At 33.0% G+C, this 22662-nt stretch overlaps 1 long non-coding RNA gene across 1 annotated transcript; it reads right to left on the bottom strand.

Moving 5' to 3' along the window:
- Positions 1 to 17677: 17677 nt before the first annotated feature.
- Positions 17678 to 19461, bottom strand: LOC123659042. Its single transcript, XR_006743965.1, has 2 exons — positions 18554 to 19461; positions 17678 to 18455 (listed from the first exon to the last, which is right to left on the bottom strand). It is a non-coding gene; the product is annotated as an uncharacterized LOC123659042 (long non-coding RNA).
- Positions 19462 to 22662: the final 3201 nt, after the last annotated feature.

Here is a 22662-nt window from a genome sequence, read left to right as displayed (position 1 = left end):
CCTTCTATTTTTTTTTATTTTTTTTTCTCTAAGACAATGCCTATATACTACTTCTTCAAATGTCTATATCTCTGCTCGTGGACACTACATTTTGTTGTAACTTCGTAGAAACCTTTCTATTACTGTCTAGAAACGATGATAAAAATTTCAAAAGGGATACTCAATCCCTTCTATTTTTTTTTATTTTTTTTTCTCTAAGACAATGCCTATATACTACTTCTTCAAATGTCTATATCTCTGCTCGTGGACACTACATTTTGTTTTAACTTCGTAGAAACCTTTCTATTACTGTCTAGAAACGATGATAAAAATTTCAAAAGGGATACTCAATCCCTTCTATTTTTTTTTTTTTTTTCCGCTAAGACAACGCCTATGTACCATTTCTTCAAATGTCTATATCTCTGCTCGTGGACACTACATTTTGTTGTAACTTCGTAGAAACCTTTCTATTACTGTCTAGAAACGATGATAAAAATTTCAAAAGGGATACTCAATCCCTTGTATTTTTTTTTTTTCGCTAAGACAATGCCTATATACTACTTCTTTAAATGTCTATATCTCTGCTCGTGGACACTACATTTTGTTGTAACTTCGTAGAAACCTTTCTATTCCTGTCTAGAAACGATGATAAAAATTTCAAAAGGGATACTCAATCCCTTCTATTTTTTTTTTATTTTTTTTTCTCTAAGACAATGCCTATATACTACTTCTTCAAATGTCTATATCTCTGCTCGTGGACACTACATTTTGTTGTAACTTCGTAGAAACCTTTCTATTACTGTCTAGAAACGATGATAAAAATTTCAAAAGGGATACTCAATCCCTTCTATTTTTTTTATTTATTTTTTTCGCTAAGACAATGCCTATATACTACTTCTTTAAATGTCTATATCTCTGCTCGTGGACACTACATTTTGTTGTAACTTCGTAGAAACCTTTCTATTCCTGTCTAGAAACGATGATAAAAATTTCAAAAGGGATACTCAATCCCTTCTATTTTTTTTTTTATTTATTTTTTTTCGCTAAGACAATGCCTATATACTACTTCTTTAAATGTCTATATCTCTGCTCGTGGACACTACATTTTGTTGTAACTTCGTAGAAACCTTTCTATTCCTGTCTAGAAACGATGATAAAAATTTCAAAAGGGATACTCAATCCCTTCTATTTTTTTTTTTTATTTATTTTTTTTCGCTAAGACAATGCCTATATACTACTTCTTTAAATGTCTATATCTCTGCTCGTGGACACTACATTTTGTTGTAACTTCGTAGAAACCTTTCTATTCCTGTCTAGAAACGATGATAAAAATTTCAAAAGGGATACTCAATCCCTTCTATTTTTTTTAATTTTTTTTTTCTCTAAGACAACGCCTATGTACCATTTCTTCAAATGTCTATATCTCTGCTCGTGGACACTACATTTTGTTGTAACTTCGTAGAAACCTTTCTATTCCTGTCTAGAAACGATGATAAAAATTTCAAAAGGGATACTCAATCCCTTCTATTTTTTTTTTTATTTATTTTTTTTCGCTAAGACAATGCCTATATACTACTTCTTTAAATGTCTATATCTCTGCTCGTGGACACTACATTTTGTTGTAACTTCGTAGAAACCTTTCTATTACTGTCTAGAAACGATGATAAAAATTTCAAAAGGGATACTCAATCCCTTCTATTTTTTTTTATTTTTTTTTTTCGCTAAGACAATGCCTATATACTACTTCTTTAAATGTCTATATCTCTGCTCGTGGACACTAAATTTTGTTGTAACTTCGTAGAAACCTTTCTATTCCTGTCTAGAAACGATGATAAAAATTTCAAAAGGGATACTCAATCCCTTCTATTTTTTTTTTATTTTTTTTTTCTCTAAGACAATGCCTATATACTACTTCTTCAAATGTCTATATCTCTGCTCGTGGACACTACATTTTGTTTTAACTTCGTAGAAACCTTTCTATTACTGTCTAGAAACGATGATAAAAATTTCAAAAGGGATACTCAATCCCTTCTATTTTTTTTTATTTTTTTTTCTCTAAGACAATGCCTATATACTACTTCTTCAAATGTCTATATCTCTGCTCGTGGACACTACATTTTGTTGTAACTTCGTAGAAACCTTTCTATTCCTGTCTAGAAACGATGATAAAAATTTCAAAAGGGATACTCAATCCCTTCTATTTTTTTTTATTTTTTTTTCTCTAAGACAATGCCTATATACTACTTCTTCAAATGTCTATATCTCTGCTCGTGAAATGGTACATAGGCGTTGTCTTAGAGAAAAAAAAAATTAAAAAAAATAGAAGGGATTGAGTATCCCTTTTGAAATTTTTATCATCGTTTCTAGACAGGAATAGAAAGGTTTCTACGAAGTTACAACAAAATGTAGTGTCCACGAGCAGAGATATAGACATTTAAAGAAGTAGTATATAGGCATTGTCTTAGCGAAAAAAAAAAATAAAAAAAAAATAGAAGGGATTGAGTATCCCTTTTGAAATTTTTATCATCGTTTCTAGACAGTAAGAGAAAGGTTTCTACGAAGTTACAACAAAATTTAGTGTCCACGAGCAGAGATATAGACATTTGAAGAAGTAGTATATAGGCATTGTCTTAGAGAAAAAAAAAATAAAAAAAAAGAAGGGATTGAGTATCCCTTTTGAAATTTTTATCATCGTTTCTAGACAGTAATAGAAAGGTTTCTGCGAAGTCACGACAAAATGTAGTGTCCACGAGCAGAGATATAGACATTTGAAGAAATGGTACATAGGTGTTGTCTTAGAGAAAAAAAAAAAAAAAAAAAAAAATAGAAGGGATTGAGTATCCCTTTTGAAATTTTTATCATCGTTTCTAGACAGTAACGGAAAGGTTTCTGCGAAGTTACAACAAAATGTAGTGTCCACGAGCAGAGATATAGACATTTGAAGAAATGGTACATAGGCGTTGTCTTAGAGAAAAAAAAATTAAAAAAAATAGAAGGGATTGAGTATCCCTTTCGAAATTTTTATCATCGTTTCTTGATAGTAATATAAAGATTTCTACAAAGTTACAGCAAAATGTAGTGTCCACGAGCAGAGATATAGACATTTGAAGAAGTAGTATATAGGCATTGTCTTAGAGAAAAAAAAATAAAAAAAAAATAGAAGGGATTGAGTATCCCTTTTGAAATTTTTATCATCGTTTCTAGACAGTAATAGAAAGGTTTCTGCGAAGTCACGACAAAATGTAGTGTCCACGAGCAGAGATATAGACATTTGAAGAAATGGTACATAGGTGTTGTCTTAGAGAAAAAAAAAAAATAAAAAAATTAGAAGGGATTGAGTATCCCTTTTGAAATTTTTATCATCGTTTCTAGACAGTAACGGAAAGGTTTCTGCGAAGTTACAACAAAATGTAGTGTCCACGAGCAGAGATATAGACATTTGAAGAAATGGTACATAGGCGTTGTCTTAGAGAAAAAAAAATTAAAAAAAATAGAAGGGATTGAGTATCCCTTTCGAAATTTTTATCATCGTTTCTTGATAGTAATATAAAGATTTCTACAAAGTTACAACAAAATGTAGTGTCCACGAGCAGAGATATAGACATTTGAAGAAGTAGTATATAGGCATTGTCTTAGAGAAAAAAAAATAAAAAAAAAATAGAAGGGATTGAGTATCCCTTTTGAAATTTTTATCATCGTTTCTAGACAGTAATAGAAAGGTTTCTGCGAAGTCACGACAAAATGTAGTGTCCACGAGCAGAGATATAGACATTTGAAGAAATGGTACATAGGCGTTGTCTTAGAGAAAAAAAAATTAAAAAAAATAGAAGGGATTGAGTATCCCTTTTGAAATTTTTATCATCGTTTCTAGACAGGAATAGAAAGGTTTCTACGAAGTTACAACAAAATGTAGTGTCCACGAGCAGAGATATAGACATTTAAAGAAGTAGTATATAGACATTGTCTTAGCGAAAAAAAAAAAAAAAAAAAAAAAATAGAAGGGATTGAGTATCCCTTTCGAAATTTTTATCATCGTTTCTTGATAGTAATATAAAGATTTCTACAAAGTTACAACAAAATGTAGTGTCCACGAGCAGAGATATAGACATTTGAAGAAGTAGTATATAGGCATTGTCTTAGAGAAAAAAAAATAAAAAAAAAATAGAAGGGATTGAGTATCCCTTTTGAAATTTTTATCATCGTTTCTAGACAGTAATAGAAAGGTTTCTGCGAAGTCACGACAAAATGTAGTGTCCACGAGCAGAGATATAGACATTTGAAGAAATGGTACATAGGCGTTGTCTTAGAGAAAAAAAAATTAAAAAAAATAGAAGGGATTGAGTATCCCTTTTGAAATTTTTATCATCGTTTCTAGACAGGAATAGAAAGGTTTCTACGAAGTTACAACAAAATGTAGTGTCCACGAGCAGAGATATAGACATTTGAAGAAATGGTACATAAGCGTTGTCTTAGAGAAAAAAAAAATTAAAAAAAATAGAAGGGGTTGAGTATCCCTTTTGAAATTTTTATCATCGTTTCTAGATAGTAATATGAAGGTTTCTACGAAGTTACAACAAAATGTAGTGTCCACGAGCAGAGATATAGACATTTGAAAAAGTAGTATATAGGCATTGTCTTAGAGAAAAAAAAAAAAAAAAAAAAGAAGGGATTGAGTATCCCTTTTGAAATTTTTATCATCGTTTCTAGACAGTAACAGAAAGGTTTCTGCGAAGTTACAACAAAATGTAGTGTTCACGAGCAGAGATATAGACATTTGAAGAAATGGTACATAGGCGTTGTCTTAGAGAAAAAAAAAAATTAAAAAAATAGAAGGGATTGAGTATCCCTTTTGAAATTTTTATCATCGTTTCTAGACAGTAACAAAAAGGTTTCTGCGAAGTTACAACAAAATGTAGTGTCCACGAGCAGAGATATAGACATTTGAAGAAATGGTACATAGGCGTTGTCTTAGAGAAAAAAAAAAATATAAAAAAAATAGAAGGGATTGAGTATCCCTTTTGAAATTTTTATCATCGTTTCTAGACAGTAACAGAAAGGTTTCTGCGAAGTTACAACAAAATGTAGTGTTCACGAGCAGAGATATAGACATTTGAAGAAATGGTACATAGGCGTTGTCTTAGAGAAAAAAAAATTAAAAAAAATAGAAGGGATTGAGTATCCCTTTTGAAATTTTTATCATCGTTTCTAGACAGGAATAGAAAGGTTTCTACGAAGTTACAACAAAATGTAGTGTCCACGAGCAGAGATATAGACATTTAAAGAAGTAGTATATAGGCATTGTCTTAGCGAAAAAAAAAAAATAAAAAAAAAATAGAAGGGATTGAGTATCCCTTTTGAAATTTTTATCATCGTTTCTAGACAGTAATAGAAAGGTTTCTACGAAGTTACAACAAAATTTAGTGTCCACGAGCAGAGATATAGACATTTGAAGAAGTAGTATATAGGCATTGTCTTAGAGAAAAAAAAAATTAAAAAAAATAGAAGGGATTGAGTATCCCTTTCGAAATTTTTATCATCGTTTCTTGATAGTAATATAAAGATTTCTACAAAGTTACAACAAAATGTAGTGTCCACGAGCAGAGATATAGACATTTGAAGAAGTAGTATATAGGCATTGTCTTAGAGAAAAAAAAAATAAAAAAAAAATAGAAGGGATTGAGTATCCCTTTTGAAATTTTTATCATCGTTTCTAGACAGTAATAGAAAGGTTTCTGCGAAGTCACGACAAAATGTAGTGTCCACGAGCAGAGATATAGACATTTGAAGAAATGGTACATAGGTGTTGTCTTAGAGAAAAAAAAAAATAAAAAAAATAGAAGGGATTGAGTATCCCTTTTGAAATTTTTATCATCGTTTCTAGACAGTAACGGAAAGGTTTCTGCGAAGTTACAACAAAATGTAGTGTCCACGAGCAGAGATATAGACATTTGAAGAAATGGTACATAGGCGTTGTCTTAGAGAAAAAAAAATTAAAAAAAATAGAAGGGATTGAGTATCCCTTTTGAAATTTTTATCATCGTTTCTAGACAGTAATAGAAAGGTTTCTACGAAGTAACAACAAAATGTATTGTCCACGAGCAGAGATATAGACATTTGAAAAAGTAGTATATAGGCATTGTCTTAGAGAAAAAAAAAATAAAAAAAATAGAAGGGATTGAGTATCCCTTTTGAAATTTTTATCATCGTTTCTAGACAGGAATAGAAAGGTTTCTACGAAGTTACAACAAAATGTAGTGTCCACGAGCAGAGATATAGACATTTAAAGAAGTAGTATATAGGCATTGTCTTAGCGAAAAAAAAAATAAAAAAAAATAGAAGGGATTGAGTATCCCTTTTGAAATTTTTATCATCGTTTCTAGACAGTAATAGAAAGGTTTCTACGGAGTTACAACAAAATGTAGTGTCCACGAGCAGAGATATAGACATTTGAAGAAATGGTACATAGGCGTTGTCTTAGAGAAAAAAAATATAAAAAAAATAGAAGGGATTGAGTATCCCTTTTGAAATTTTTATCATCGTTTCTAGACAGTAATAGAAAGGTTTCTACGAAGTTACAACAAAATTTAGTGTCCACGAGCAGAGATATAGACATTTGAAGAAGTAGTATATAGGCATTGTCTTAGAGAAAAAAAAATTAAAAAAAAATAGAAGGGATTGAGTATCCCTTTTGAAATTTTTATCATCGTTTCTAGACAGGAATAGAAAGGTTTCTACGAAGTTACAACAAAATGTAGTGTCCACGAGCAGAGATATGATTACTTTCACAAATACAATATAATTGCCTCCTTAGGGAAATTGCAATATTAAAAAAATAATCAAAGTGGATTATTTATTTTTTTACCTTTTTTTCTAATTTTTTTTAATATTCTAAACGACCTTTGATTTAAATTTTAACCTTATTTCATGCTTAAAGACATAGATTTTTTTGCTTTTATATCGAATTAACCTCCCTGGTTGGGTTTTTAAATATAAAAAATAGAAGGGGTGGAATTTACCCTTTAGATCTTTTTCATAGCGAGATGATATAACGTCACTAATTTCTGTACAGTTACAACTTAATCTGTTGCTTTTTTAAGAGATATAAAGCGTGGCTTCTAGTTTCAGTGTCATTTAATTTTGGCTGCTAGCTGCTAGCTGCTAGTTTCAGTTTCATTAAATTTACTCGGTGATGCAAATTTTCTTAGTTTCATACTCAAGTTACCGATCAAATTTTTTTACAAAAAATATCTTATAACTACTTTTAAATCCTGAAAAGCGCATATTTTTTTTTTTTAATCAAAGGGACATTACTACAGGTCATAAGATTTAAATACACGTCCCATTGGAAAACAAACTTAACTGAGGTAGGGGCGTAGGGCACAGCAGCAAATTTCCTGCTCAAAATATGAAGCAGCCTGACTGGGGTAGTGCCTCGACCTTATATAAGATCACACCTAAATAACACTATTTCCAAGCAGTGTTGTGTTCCTGTTGGTGAACAAGGTGACCAGAGCTCCTGGAGTGAACGGGGGATGGGGTCGGAAACGCGCTTGCGATGCTTCTGGTGTTGCAGACAGGTCTATAAGCTACGGTGATCGCTTACCATCAGGTGAGCCGTACGCTTGTTTGCCGATCTAGTTACATAAAAAAAAAACTTGTCATAGCTGATGAAACGCAAATATCTTTAGGATAATAAAAAACATAATTAGAATAAAATAATAGACGCTTGAGTTGTGAGCATATCAGGCTCAAGTACCACATACGTTTTAGTTAAATGAAGATATTTAAACTTATTTTAATAAAAATATGATAAGTAGGCAATGTTATAGAATAATACTGATTATAAAGAAGTTTTGTGGGTAATTCTTTGATAACTATTTAAGGTACGGATATCGGCTAGTAAAAAATAACATTCTGCTCTGAATGACAATTTCATTCATCTCGCCTTTTCGCTAATAGTATACATTTTAATTAAAACACTATAATACCTAATAGACCACATCTCATATCCTCAATCACACCGAATCACAAAAATATTAACCTTTAAGTTTTAAAATTAACATTCGAAAAAATCTTAACATCACAATGGTGTGAATTTTAACCGGTGTGATCTTTTGCCGAGAAAACTCTATATGGGAGCATAAACACGCCGTCGAGGAATGAGGAAATTGAAAGAATGATGATAATTTGCGAAACGAAATTAAAAACGCGTACGTAACTACTTGACGTCGAAAATATTTTATTATTTTGTTGATTTATTTTAAAGTTAATAGTGCTACATCGTTGAAATATTTTATATAATAAAATGAATATTAAACTTATAAATGTAATAAAATAATAACTAAATGGTTGTGTTATAAGTAACAGCCGACTATATATTTTAATAAACATACATATACCTATATATATACTAGTTGACCCCGCAAACTTTGTTTTGCCATATATGTTATTAACCCCTTTAATCCTCCCCCCCTTATAACTTAGGAGTACGAAAAATAGATGTTGGCCGATTCTCAGACTTACCCGATATGCAAACAAAATTTCATAAAAATCGGTCCAGACGTTTCGGAGGAGTATTGTAACTTAACATTGTGACACGAGAATTTTATATATAAGATTACATCCAGACTCAAAACCAGAATCGAACTCAAAACTCTGGAGCGGTAAGCAGGGTGGCTGTCAACTACGCCAACGGGCTAGTCATAAGGTTATTTTTATAGCTAGTGTTATAATGTATTGACTATATCTTATTTAGGATATCATTTAAGAGCTTTACTACTCGTAGTACCTACTAGTTTTATATACTATCTTTGAACGAATCACAGAGAAAAATTGTTGAACATAATGAATCCGGAAGACAGTTAAAAATTATTACGTATAGTGTTTCTAACTTTTTTTGTAATATGTGAGCGAGTTGTATCGAAAACAGCCTCAAGTTTCTTTATAAGGCATCGTAAAGAATTATCCGCGTACGAAACATACTACAAGATCTCAGAACATAAAAAATAATTAGAAGCGATAAAATTGTTTTATATAAAAAATCAAATAATTACAAATATACATATAGAAAGTAAAATTTAATTTTCAAATTGTTTTCTTATAAATTATCATAACATAAACATAAGAAGATAGACTTTTAATTTTACTTACGTCTTCGTATATATAAAATTCTCGCGTCACAATGTTAGTTACCATACTCCTCCGAAACGGCTAGACTGATTTTTGTGAAAATTTGTGTGCATATCGGGTAGATCTGAGAATCAGCCAACATCTTTTTTTCATACCCCTAAGTTATGCGGGGGGGGATTGAGGAGGTTAATAACATATATGGCAAAACAACGTTTACGGGGTCAGCAAGTACCTATATGTATCTATATATATATATATATATATATATATTTAATAGAATCACTATTTTCAGTTGCGCTTACCAACATTCTGACAGGTTTTAATTTTCACAATCAAATTCGACTTCATCTTTTTCAGAAATCAAGTTATATTTAATTCTAAATTAAAATATTGAGACTCAAGTTTCTTTAGGAGGGGAAATGGTCCCTTTGTATATTTAAGTCCTTTAATCAATTTCTTAAAGGTAGGTAACAGGTAAATCAATTTCTTGGGTTGTCTGAAATGGCTAAATAGCCATAAGTCCGCCCATTGTACTTCACAGTCTGCAAATGTTTTTTTTTAATGTGTTTATTGTTTAAAATGTAGTTGTGATGTACAATAAAGTATAAATAAATAATAAATAAATGAAGCCATTTCTATCTTTTTCTAGTCAACAACCACGGTCGTTTGTGTTTATCGTCCCCATTAGGTCATGGCACGCGCGACCGCGAATACTTCCGCGGTCCCACGACCTTCGTACTTAGTTCGATATCGATCAGTTCGTGATCGTCTGCTTAGGCGTACTTTTTTACTTTACGACTTTCCCGATGTGGCAAAGGAAATATACAATCTACAGGTCCCGTTTCATCGATAGCTGATAAAGCTATCTGACATATCAAATAGATGAAAGTTTGTGCTTAATTTTTCTTTCTCACCATTGAACTACATTCAAATCAGCGGTGAAGAATTCTGCTAGCGAATATTATTAAACAAAACTTGCAAATTCAAAAGGCACTGCTGTTAGTTAAGTTGAAACAGACACTAACTGCCTGGTTAATATCCTACTGATAACATTTACCAGTAACTTATATACGAAAGCCAAAGGAAAAGGGCGCTTACTATTGTTAAAATTTGCAAATGTGATTCACTACATTTTCGAACAGTCATTATTCTTGTACTGTGATGTTTTGCAGTTCAGAGAAAACTATTGAAATACACTTCAAAATATAAATGCAGTTATTTTAGAAACAATAGAGTAACATCAATATTTTATGACATGACACAGTTTTAGAAAGAAAACGTGTTCTAAATTATAAAACAAAACTTTAGTATACTCTACACTTAAACATTTAACGATAAACAGCGCAACAATAAGTACAACTGTGTATTCATTTCGTATAGCCAAAGTTGATTGTAACATAAAACATTATTTTATAACATAAAGGAAGAAATGAACAAATCAATCAATCCAGTGGATATTAGCGTCAAGAGTCGCTGATACGAGGTCGACCTTCTAATCTTCATTGTTAAAAAGGTCAAAGCCGGTAGGCGCGTGGAAAATACGTCAAAGTATATTAATTTATGATTAAACGGAATAAGTAGATTTCTTCACATATATGTACGTAGAATTTATTAAATTATGAATGACACTTTAGCGCAGTTGGCAGTGACCCTGCTTTCTGTTCCATGTTTGGAATTTGGATACAATATTTTATATAGGTATTATACACATTTACGAAAATAATATGAGAACTAAATCCTATTATCTAAAACAAAGGTATTAGTTTCCTTCTTTAGAAAAAGACGGGTCTTAAATAAAATATCCCATTACCCAATTGGAATATAACTTTTCTAAAATATACCAAAAAAATTAAGGAAAAGCCTTTGCTCTGCTGTGCAATCAAATAATAACATAAATGATCACGTATTATTGCACAGACTCATCTCGAAAATCACCACTCACGAATAACGTTACACCGACAAATTTAGTTTTCTGCGTAAAAGGAGCAGCTATACATATCAAATTATTACTGGAACAGGAAAATATATTGACATTATATGATACGTCCAATACCAATCTTATGGAATAGGTCTCGAGTAGATTAGTAGTTCCCATTCTTGGACGCTCGGAGCTAGCGAAGGGAACAGCTATTTTCAATACAAGACTTTCTCTAAATTGAACTGTTTGCATTGGATTTACCAAAATGGGCTATATTGTAAGTGTACACAAATACTACACTAACCCTAGATACATTCATCTTTTGTTAATCTCTGTAATGGAGAAAGGAATGTAATGTTTTATAATCGTCACAAAGTAAGAGGCCCGTTTGGACAATTGACAAATACCCTAGAACGTAACTTGGTACGAAACTGTAAGAAACTATAAAAGAATTATTAATAACATAAACTATTTTTAAAATATACGTATATTTTTTGGCGCGTTAAATAATATAATATAATATATTGGGAGTATTCTTTTCGCGCTTACTTTATAGTAGCATGCAATTTCTAATTATTACGAAACGTGTCAAAAACAGTTCTAAGTCTATTTTTTTTAAACACTAGTGCTGTAACGAGTTAATTACTGAATTTCACCAGCTTCATTCGATTTTAATCGTAATTAAATGTTGTGTCGTGATCTTTACTGGAAAAAAGAGCTTGGCGCTCAAAGTCGTACTTAAAATTTTGATTTGGCTAATAAACAGCGATAAAATCCGAAAAAATTGTTTTATTATAATGATTAAAATTCCTGTAAACAATAGAAAACAATATAAAAATATAAAATAAAGACAAATTGAGCTTTTGTACTGTTCTATTATTTCCAATTAACTACAACATTAAAGTTTAAGTTAAATTTTTGGTCAAAATTTTAATCAAATGCACTTTAAATTACATAATCAAATCGATCAAATAGTCATACAAACTTGAATAATACTCATACAAAGTTGTATGGTAACTTCGCTATTTACGTCCCGATGGCATATGTCCAAACGGACCTATTATTTTGTGACGACTATAATATAATACCCTACTCGAAAAGTGATTTTTTTTTAAATAGTAACATAGTAAAATAATAAAAGAACAATGTTATAATAAAAAGGTTTTTCGGTTTTCTGAAATCTCTGAAAATTATTCACTAATATTACTGTGTGGGTAAAAAAGAAACCCGGTTTAATATTTTAGCATTATTTAAAAATATCAGGCGCTATTAACTAGTCTTGATTGCTGATATTTAATCGTCTGTAAATTATTTTTGTAAATGTACTAGTAAATTATACGACAAGGGGCGTTCTGGGGTTAACTTCCCCTGACATTCCCAAGTAATCATATCTGGGATTCCAATAGACCTTGACCTATATCAGTAATTCCTGCAACCTCATCTATTTTGAAATTTAATTTCCCGCCCTCGTAGCACCTTAGCCTAGATCTCTTTTTCAGATATTTACTTAATATAATATAAATTATTATATTTTACAATAATAAATTATGCACATTAATAATGTAAAACTACCGTCACGAAGAATGCAGTCCAGGCGCCAGTGACTTACCTGAAACAAACAATTTCTGAATTAACTTTCGAATGCTTAATAAATCATACAAAAGAAAGAAATTAAATGATCATTAAGAAAAGAAAAATTAACTATTTTTTTTTCATAAATGGCGTTCTCACAAACAGCGAATAAAGAATATAGAACAATAAATAGATGTCTAGTTAAGATTTTCAGTTTCAACGGTTACTGATACAACTATCACACGTATAAGATAACTAACAGATAAAAGTTGTACACATTATTCATATTACACATATTTCTCTTTTCGACGAGCAAATTCTACTTCATCTGTCTGTCTGATATTGCTATTCACAGCCCGTGTATCCTAAGATTGGAGTTTGTAGTTGCGTCCTTACATATCCTAGGACTTGTACGTTCTACTGATTAAACCTTACAATATTTTATGATACAAACTTTATCCGCAGCTGGTAAACCAAAATGTCAAAAAGTGCATTAAAAACCGCAATACAATGTCATATTTAGTTTTAGCTTCCGACCAAATAAACATTTAAATATCAATGTAATATAATTGAATTGAAATAAAGATAAGAAACTTAGACATAAGTTAGTAAAATCGTTTAAATTGAATGACTAAGCAAAATTTAAAACAGAAGTCGTGGGTAATTAACAAAAATAAATACCTACGTACGTTTTAGACGATCGATCGATTATTGATATATCCTTTCTTATAATATATATATGTAACGGGTGTCTCAGTACAAATGCACTTTTTAAATTTAGTGTCTTCTTTGTGCAAGTTGCTACTTTGAAATTTGGCAGCTATCACATAATATGATTATTTCGATTATGTATTAATAATGGAGCGCTTTACGAAAGAATTTATAATTGTGAGAACTTATTATAAACATTTGGAAAATAATGCTGAGATCGCTCGGAAACTTCGTAGAATTTTCAATCGAGTAAGTGCACCGGATGTGTCAACCATTCGAAGAGTGGTCAAAAAAATTTGATCGGTCGGTGATAGACTGTAAAGCTTCTGTGCGTACCGATGATTGGTTTCTGGAAAACATTGCTGGTGTAAACGAATGTCGCAGAAAAGCCGAAAACATCAATACGGCATCGTTCTCAACAAATTCAAATTTCACGAAACACTATGCAGCGAAATTTGACAAAAGACATTCACTTTCATACGCACAAAATTCAGCATAATCATCCTAACAGACCATGGAAAGCGCCGGCAATTCGTTCAATGAGTAATGGAGGAACGTAAAATCAATGCCACTTTTTCGAAAAAAATCATTTCCATCTGAATGACTTCGTGAATACACAAAATTGTCCAATTTGGTGTTCACACAATCTTCATGCATTCCATGAGAAACAAATGCAAAAACAAATTATCTCAAGAAAGTCCAATGTAAACTGACCAACAAGATCTGAAATCGCATTTCACCCCGTGCGATTTTTTTCTTTAAAGTTTTGTGAAATCTCGGGATAGATAAACGAGATACAATTCCTGAGCTTGAATCAGAGACCTAACGCGTCATCGATGAGATACAGCTACAAAAATATGTGTTTTTATTTTAAAATGAAAAAAAATGAAAATAGATCCTTACTGGTGACACCCTACATTAGTTATTCACAGTTCGCAGCCATCTTACAACCTGTTTCATAATTTACTGGTACAAATATGTAACGTATAAAAATATCCAACAGGTAAGTTTATTATAAATATGTAAATATTTATTTTTAATAAGAGACGTTATGATCTTATGTCTACTCTTATAATAGAAACACGTGGGCAAGCTCATTTTCCAAAGATTTGATTCAAGTTGATACCCCTATACCAAATAATTATATGAAAAACTATTTCGCGTAACATGACCAATTTAAATCAAGAAAGTATGAAAAAATCGTGACTCACATAAAAAAGGGAAAATAATGCAATCACAAAATGGAATACTTAATACTAGTTGGTACGACTAAAAGCAGTAAACAACACTATTAAATAAATGGCAGAAGTCCAACAGGTTTTTAATATATTTGGACAAATTTCATAAACGAATCGATGATTTTAAACGCTCGTACATAGATCGTGGGCACGGTTTCACCTGCGTTGATATTAATGGTTACTATTTTGTTTTAAAACGTATTTAACATACACACACAGTCGTCTGTTACAAATGTAGGACAACTTAATGCTTGCGTTTGATGTAGTCATTTTTAGTTTCTATGCTTTCATAAGTATTTGTGTATTATTTTATAAATCAAATAAGCATTACTTTACTGAAGTACATACGAATCAAAAGATGGAGGGTAAAGAATTTGGGTTAAGAAAACGATATTCCTACAAATAGCAAAAGTAAGCAAATGGCCGTTCATAAAACGGACAAAAACAAAACATATATAGGTCAAATAATTCCAAAGTAACATCTTTACATGAAGCAAGAAATAAGTGCGATTTACAGAAATCGACTGCAGTAACAAAACCGACATTTTACTAACTAATTAGCAACAATTCTCACGTGTTTAAGTACATTTTTGCAGATTTATCACTGCTAAATTAATAACAAAATTAGGCAATACTGCTATTGGACGTAGATCTCAAAAGCAAACGAATAAAAATAGATTAATGTGCTATATTTAAAGCGGTTGAATACGTAAGCCGATGTTACAGAAGTTCAAGATACATTGAAGATATTTAGGACAGATTTTACGATACATTTGATTTGTTGCTCGATTTATTTATTTATTTTGGTCTGAATTACAATTAATAGTAGTTTTTATGACTTGTTTACTATTTAAGCGTGTCAATAAAACATTAACTACTTATTATATACATATGCTAAGTTTTACAAGCAAATTAATTGTTTATTTCATGTCATCAGCCATTTTATATAAAAAATAGCTTCTACCCGCGACTTCGTCCGCGTGGTACTTTTAGAGGGGAACAATTGTATCACACTTGATTTTTGCAAAACTTTAACTGTTTACGCAGCGCACGCAGCGGAAGCTTTCAAAAGGAAAAGAACCTGATTTTGAAATATTCTTAATTGGTGCTCCGCTTCTATTGGTCTTAGCGTGATCGTATATAGCCTATAGCCTTCCTCGATAGATGGGCTTTCTAAAACTGAAAGAATTTTTCAAACTGGATCAGCAATTCTTGAGATTAGCGCGTTCAAGTAAACAAACAAACAAACTCTTCAGCTTTATAATATTAGTATAGACAAACAAACAACAAAATGCCTCATGCTTAATGGAAGACCGTAGTAAGATGACAGGAGCGGGATGCGAGGAAATTAATATCATGATTGAGGTCCGGAACACACGAAATTAATATAAACACAAAGATCACAACGAACAATTAAAAGGTCGTAGATTGTCAATTTTAGTGAGAAGAGATTGAAACCGCAATCACTTAACACAACAGCCAGCGGCTTTGACCAAGTCAGTTCTTCGATAAATATTATACTGTCTCGTACACCATTATTTTTGATTTATTAATGCTGTTATAAACGTAGCTAAAATGCTTATTCTTAAGCTCTTATTTCCTGTTAATATATAATGAAATTAAAAATGTTCTAACATTGCACATAATCATACATTATTTTGTGTACTTGGTAATATCCATCGACCCACACTAGACAAGCCTTGTTCTGTTATTACGATTACGACCAATTACGATTTAACACTATTGATTTATGTTCGAATTATAACACTTCAGATTACAAGTTAATGCACAATTTTGGCAATGCAAAAGTAGGAGAAAAACTAACTTTTGAACGTTTTTTTTTTCATTCACAGAGCAGGAACCTTGTACTGTCACAACTAAATCTAAACATTGAAAAAAGCCTATTTTTGATCTCAAGATCTTTTTACTGCAAAGCTATGAAAAACTGACTATTGTATTGTTGTCGGTGATAGATCCCATTCATCTCATTTGGGATCACTTGACGTCATAAAAAATCATTTTTAGGACTCGAAGCTTCTGACCGCTGTCACTCTTGGTATACTGGGAGCATATTTACGAATAAATCATTTATTTATATCTTATAATTTCCTAAAACATACGACACATATAAAAATAACTACGAAGTTTGAAAGTTAAAAGGTCCGAAATGTAATTTTGTGTAGATGTTATTACTGTAACATAATTAATCTTCTTCTACACGTCCTCGCTCTAAAAATCGGAGTTTCGCCAGTTCAAGGACGGACGTGAGAAATGTTATTTATGTACTCCAGTCGTTCACACTCTCATGAGATTCAAATCTGATTCGAACAAACGAACATAAAAATTTATATGTTCATTACGTGTGTAAACTTGTGAAATATCAGAGATGGAATGAAACTTATATATCAATAGATAAAAGACTGTTTTAAATACGATTTTTACATTTGGCTTATCTTAAGAAACTATAGCGATATCTATAAATAAAAAAGGCATATAATGAATCAAAAATAATAAATCTAAGAAATTTTAATTGGATACAGAAACTATTTTATTTTGAGGATAACGATAAAATAGACTTACTAGGAATAATTAAGGACAGCAGTGAATTCCGCAACGTGGCTGCATAGATGTTACAATAGTAGATCAAAAGATTCAATAAATTCGTTACGGGGCTTGAATATTGGACAGAATTTGGAGGCTGATTATTTGAGGCATGAATTTGAAACGCTCGCGGAAACAATTGGGCGATAGACTATTGGACAACATTTATTGAAGAAACAAGCGATATGTTTTCCTGTAAAGAGAAGGAGAAAGCCAGCTGATCTTCAAATGTCAGTAGCAGACTATGATGAGGAGAGCCTCAACTCTCTACGTAATCTTACAAGAATCAGACATTTGGAATTCCTTCCTCTGATTCCTTCAAATGAACGAATGTTTCAGTGACTTGTGACCCATCTTAATGGTATGAAAACTTTTATATAAAACAGTAATATTTGTAAAAGTTATTATTTGTTCGAATAAATATAGGTAGTTACCGTGTGAAATAAAACTGAGGCAAGTACCTATTAAAGTTATAAAAAATATACAATACTAGCTCTAAAAACGTGTGTATATCGTATGTACATCTTTCGGCGGGTAGAATTGAAACTGTCAAGACGTGTTTTTAACTGCTCCTCAATTATATTCTAATTTTTAGTGTTAATTTTATATATTTATGCTATAATAACTATTCCTTGCCTTGGTTGACTATTACTTCACACTCTCACTCACTAAACAAAATGGATTCATCAGTTGAACTAGTTTTGAAGACCATGGAGGAGCTCTCTTCTTCAATAAATAGCCGGATGGAAGAGTTCGAAAGGCACATCCCTGCTACTGCACCATCCAACCCCACCGTTAAGACACTTAGTTCGGAGTTCTTCACATTTAAGACATTGGTGTGGAAGGCTTTGAGTGTGTTGAAGGCCCAAGTAGAACTCTTAATACTTGGCCTGGATCGCGTGGAGACACACTCACGCAGAAAAGTTCTACTTCTGCATGGAATCAAGGAGGATCCTAGTGAGGATATAATGAAGAAGACTCTCGAGGTGCTAGTCGATCGTATGAAGCTGACGGGTGTAAACCTAGATTCTTTCGAAGCCTGTCATAGGTTGGGTGTCAAGAAAGACAATGCACGGCCAATTCTAGTGCGTTTTTCTTCTGTACAGCTTCGTGCCAAGGTTTGGAGATCGAAGACCTCATTGAAGGGGACTAAGATTAAGCTTTCTGAGTTCCTCACCAAAGCTCGTCAGGACATATTCGCATCGGCTCGCAATCACTTTGGACTGAGAAAGTGTTGGTCAGCAGATGGTGTTATAATTGTTCTGCTGCCTGATAAATCACGAGCAAAGATAACATCGACCTCTGAGCTGAAACAATTAATTTCGAAGCATCCTAAAGTTTCCACGTCGCAAGATAAGGACGATTAGTGTTTATTATGTGCTTTTACTCATTCTGGTTTGTTTACTTGTTTTTGTAATTTGTATAGTTATCGGTTCCATGTGGGTATATTCATCTTTTCTTTCTTTTTTCACTTTTTAACGTATGTAACTATCAATTAATTATTTAAAAAACTCAATTTATAATTACTACCTGCTATCTATTGTTAATATTGTTATTATATCTCATACGTCAAATGTCAATGCTGCCACTGATGTCAAAACAATTGCGTTCGGATACTCCACATGGAACATGTGCGTATGATAATTTAGTGTACTAATTGTTTTTTTTTTCTCTTCCTTTTTTGTTTTTAACTGTATTTATTGCAGTCAACCCATGGGTGAGGATACTGTATTTCAGTCAGTATCTGTGTATTTTAGTTTCAGTATTTCAGTATTCGTTTTTTATACTTTATTATTTTTTATTTTATTTTTTGTATTTTATTTGGGTCTTATTTCATATTTATAAATTATTATTTTTTTAATATATATCTTTTTTTAAAGTATTTTGAGAGAAAATATGATTGAAGATGATTATTTCACTTGTTCTTCGGATGAATTCGACAGTGCGGAAAATAGTTGCAACACCTCTATTTCTGATTCCGAAACACTAGCAGACAAATTATCTCATGTTTTTATGAATCAGCGGAATTTCTTATCCTTGGTGCATATCAATGCGCAGAGCATACTTGCTCACTATTCTGATCTTCTCACATCTTTTAGCACTAGCACTGCTGATTGCATACTTGTTTCTGAAACCTGGCTTAAGCCATCCATCCCGTCCACTAGTTGCTCTCTTCCTGGCTACCAACTATTCCGTAATGATCGTACGGATCAGGGTGGCGGAGGCGTGGGAATTTTCCTTCGCAGCTGCATCCCAGCTACTGTAGTTTGTTGCTCATCTTCGCATGTATCAGGGACTCTTGAATATCTTTTTGTAGAAATTATTATCAACCACAGAAAACTCCTATTGGGGGTTCTTTATAGTCCAAATGACAAAGTTAATTACTTTAACAACCTGGAGGATATTCTTGAGAGATTAGTTCCTAATTATGATCATATAATTTGCATGGGCGATCTTAACACATGCCTTTTAAAAAATGACAGCAGAGCACAAACATTACTTTCGCTTACCTCTTCTGTTGATCTTCACCTCATACCTATATCTGCTCCTACTCACCACTTCCCTAACTCAAGACCATCCCTTATTGACTTAGCCTTTGCCTCTAACCCCAATCTTGTTTCATCTCATGGACAAATGACATCCCCTTTCTCCTACCATGACCTAATTTTCCTCACATACAAAATACGTCCTCCCAAAATCAGAAACAAAGTTCTCCTTCAGCGGAATTTTAAGCAGATGGATCTGGAACGTTTAAGAGAGGATGCGAGGAACATCGACTGGTCAACTATATACAATGCAAGTGACATCAATACCATGGTTGAATCATTAACTGCTGAACTGATTAAGATCTATGACATTCATGCCCCCATTAGACCAGTACGAATGAAACGGGCGCCAGCCCCATGGTTGTCACCTGTCATTAAAAAGACCATGGCTAAACGTGACAGGGTCAAATCTGCATATAAAAAATTGCCGACGGCTGATAATTTGTCTAAATACAAAACTCTACGTAACCTCTGCAACAGGATGTGTAGGGATGCAAAACGTCGCTACATTCATAACTCAGTTCAGAATCGTACCCAAGCGCAAGTTTGGAGATTCTTACGGTCGCTAGGAGTAGGCAAACCCTCTGATGCTTGTCAAAGCTCAGTGGATCCTAATATTTTAAACACTCACTTCACCACTCCACCTCTCACTTTAGACGCCAATGTTAAATCATCCACTCTTTCCATTTTAAATAGTCAGGCTCCTACCGACCTACCTCAATTCTTTTTCAAATCAGTCAATGCAGAAGTGGTAAAGAAGTATGTCCGCTCTATCTCCACCAAGGCCATTGGTAGTGACAATCTCAGTCTTGAGATGATTCTTCCAGTGCTGGAGGACATTGCATCTGTGATCACGCACATAATTAACTTCTCACTGTCATGCAATGTTTTTCCTTCGCTCTGGAAGAAGGCAGTTGTCATTCCACTACCTAAAACCTCAAATACCTCCTGCCCTGCTCAATATCGTCCTATATCTATCCTTCCCATTTTATCCAAAGTCCTGGAATCTATAGTTCACCAACAACTCTATTCTTACCTTATTTCCAACTCTCTACTATGCCCCTATCAATCCGGTTTCCGTCCTTCCCACAGCACTGTTGGAGCGCTTTTGAATGTGACGGAGGATATTCGGTGGGCTATGGATAGCACCAAGCTCACTGCAATGATTTTGTTAGACTTCAGTAGCGCTTTCAACTCTGTAGACTATGACATACTTCTTGGCACTCTTCGTGCAGTTAACATCTCCCCCACTTGCATTGACTGGTTTCACTCATATCTTTCGGGACGTCAGCAGTCTGTAAGGACTGATTTTAACTCATCGAATTGGTTGACCCTTACTGCTGGTGTCCCACAAGGCGGCGTACTTTCCCCGTTACTTTTTTCTATATTTATTAACAACATCTCCAGTGCTATTTCTTCTCCCTTCCACCTGTATGCAGACGATTTACAAATATACCGTCACTTTGGACTGGCTGAGTTGCATGAGACTATCAATCTCCTTAACAAGGATCTAGCTGCAATCTATCAATGGGCCAATTCGTTTGGACTTCTTATAAATCCAGTAAAATCTCAAGCAATAATTATCGGTAGCAGCCGTTTGAGAAACCGTATTGCCTGGGAAACAGTACCTCCAGTCTTGTACTGTGGCACACCGATACCATACTGCGACAAAGTTAGAAACCTAGGCTTGATTTTGGACAAAACCTTATCGTGGATAGCTCATGTCAACGAAGTCAGCCGAAGGATGCACTACACCTTCCACTCTCTTAAGCGTCTCCAATACTTTCTTCCCTTTCAAACCAAAATTCTGCTTGCTCAATCCCTTCTTTTACCTATCCTCGATTACGCAGATGTGTGCTATTTAGATGTGACAAAGGAGCTACTTAATAAATTAGAGCGTCTACAAAATCTTGCGATACGCTTCATCTTTGGTTTACGTAAATACGATCACATCACCCAATTTCGCACTCAACTTAAGTGGCTCCCAATCCAACTTCGCCGTGATATGCACATTCTTTCTTTTCTCTATAACATACTCCATGACCAAAATGCTCCCTCCTACCTTCGGTCCCGTTTCCTTCTTTCTCCTACCCCAACACGATCTAGAAGGTCTTGCGTCACATCGATGCTCGAAGTCCCCAGACATAACACCAACTTCCTCCTCAATTCATTCACAATACGCGCTGCAAAACTTTGGAATCATTTACCGAGAGTGATCCAAGACAGCACTTCAATTTATGCTTTCAAGGACAGGCTAAGGAAACATCTTCTCTCCGAGGCTATGAACCTCTCATAATTGTTGTACTCTCAATATATGTATGTGTGTATGTATGTATATGTATGTATGTATATGTGTTTGTATGTGTGTATGTATGTATTTATGTATGTATATGTGTATGTATGTATGTATGTGTGTATGTATGTATTTATGTATGTGTATATGTAGGTATGTATGTGGGTATGTATGCATGTATATTGGCATGTAACTACGTATGTATTTAAGTAGATATGTATTTTATATCGCTAATTCTGAATGTATATATAGCAAAATATGTATATGGCTTTTTTTTTTATTTTTAACTTTTTGTTCAGTTTTTTTTTTTCACTTTATCACAAATGCGCTTATGAGTCCCGCGATAACATCTTCTCTCACCACCATGGGTAGACTGGTAGAGATCTCTTACAGAGATAAGTTCGCCCTTGCCAACATCTATTGTAAAAAATGACTTGTAATTATGATTTTTTTAAAGTGCAATAAAGAATATATATATATTGGCATTCATCTATCTACCTGTGACAAATACATCGCTTGTACGAGCGTTTCTTTATATTTCGATGCGGAAGCGATGCGGTATAGTGCGGTTTACAACATCCATCTAAAGCCTACCAAACGCCAATATTTCTATGTGTGTAGTTTCTCGACGCGTATGATTTATTAAAAAAAATATTGTATAGTGCGATAGGAAGA

The sequence above is a fragment of the Melitaea cinxia genome, chromosome 13 (genome assembly GCF_905220565.1).
Source record: "Melitaea cinxia chromosome 13, ilMelCinx1.1, whole genome shotgun sequence".
In the NCBI taxonomy this organism is placed as follows: Eukaryota; Metazoa; Arthropoda; class Insecta; order Lepidoptera; family Nymphalidae; genus Melitaea; species Melitaea cinxia.
The sequence above is the reverse complement of the archived record's forward strand: the minus strand, read 5'-3'. Positions and strand labels throughout refer to the sequence as shown.